The following is a 1610-nucleotide window of genomic DNA, read 5'->3' on the forward strand; positions in this document are numbered from 1 at the left end:
GAAACACCCTGTATAGTATGCAGGAACAATCTCTCTAAAATTTATTGCTAGAAAACAAGGTATTATACTATATGCAAAATCTATGATGTGTGATTCGTCGTTGGATTTTGACTTAATTTAAAATAAAGTTCATAAATGTAAATACATTTTTTTTAATATTATAAAGAGGGAATAAAGAAAGCTATTACACAAACAAGTATATACATATATGTACATCATGAACAAAAACGAAAATGAAAAGGTATACGTATTAATGTAAGTAGAATTACAAGTGAAGGCAAATGCATTGTACTTTGCGAGCAAGAAACTACTCATGTACGAGGGCAAATCTATAAGTATCCGTGTTAGTAATGAAGACGTAAGATTTTCACAAAATTTTTTTTTATTTTTCAACGTAATCCCCTTTTAGGAGGATATTTTTCCCAACGTTTCTGCCATTTTTTTAATCCCTCCGAAAAATACGATTTGTCGAACTTAGCAAAATTGGTCTCTGTTTCGGCAATGACCTCCTCATTCGACGTGAATCTTTTTCCACCGAGCCAATTTTTCAAGTTTGAAAACAAGAAGTCGCAGGGGGCCAAATGCGGAGAGTACGGTGGATGCGGCAGCAATTCGTACCGCAATTCGACCAATTTGGCTATGGCGACTGCGGAGGAGTGAGCCGGTGCATCGTCCTGATGGAACAACACTTTTTTTTCGCCAAATGGGGGCCTTTTTTCTTCAATTCAACATCGAATCGGCCCAATAAGTCAGCTAGTACTGTCCCGTGATAGTTTTGCTTTTCCCCATGTAGTCGATGAAGATTACGCCTTGCGCATTCCAAAAAACAGTGGCCATCACTTTTCCGGCCGATGGGACCGTCTTGGCCTTCTTCGGAGCACGTTCGCCGGGTGAAATCCACTGTTTTGACTGTACCATGGTCTCCGGTGTGGTAATGAATTCATGTTTCATCAACGTTACTACTCGACGCAAAAACTCCTTCGGATTGTGCTGCCTTCGGACAGCTCCAAACATTGCTTTGAAATTGATAACCGCGTTCGCTTGTTGTCCACCGTGAGCAATCGCGACACTCATCGGGCCGACAGCTTTTTCATTCCCAAATTATCATACAAAATATTGAATGACGTTCCATACGACACGCCTATGGCCTCTGCTACTTCACGCACTTTCGTTCGGCGATCAGCGAGAATCATGTCGTGGACTTTGTCAACGATTTCTTCAGTAACCACGTCTGCCGGGCGGTCTGGGCGCTCCTCATCAAAAACAAACGAACGACCACGTTTGAATTCGTTGAACCAATATCTGACGGTTGTCATAGATGGTGAAGGGTTCTCATAGACGGCATCCAACTTCGTTTTTATTTCTTTGCACGTTTTTCTATCCAAAAATAAAAAGCGAATCACGGATCGATATTGTTCTTTTTCCATTGTATCGGAAAACATCAAACACTCTCACTACGAATTGCTGTCAAATCAAGACTATAGCATGAATCACTCTGAAATTTTGTATAGCGTCATTTGAAACATGATAGTACACGATGGTAATGCCAACTTGCATCAGCAACGTCACCTGTCCTCAAACACGGGTACTTATAGATTTGCCCTCGTATA

The 1610-nt window shown here is 40.9% G+C and overlaps 1 pseudogene; it reads right to left on the reverse strand.

The window, feature by feature from the left end:
• Positions 1-389: 389 nt before the first annotated feature.
• LOC108729149 (uncharacterized) lies at positions 390-1406 on the reverse strand (annotated as a pseudogene).
• Positions 1407-1610: the final 204 nt, after the last annotated feature.

The sequence above is a fragment of the Mycetomoellerius zeteki genome, unplaced genomic scaffold (assembly GCF_001594055.1).
Source record: "Mycetomoellerius zeteki isolate Tzet28-1 unplaced genomic scaffold, Tzet1.0 scaffold700, whole genome shotgun sequence".
NCBI classification, from domain to species: domain Eukaryota; kingdom Metazoa; phylum Arthropoda; class Insecta; order Hymenoptera; family Formicidae; genus Mycetomoellerius; species Mycetomoellerius zeteki.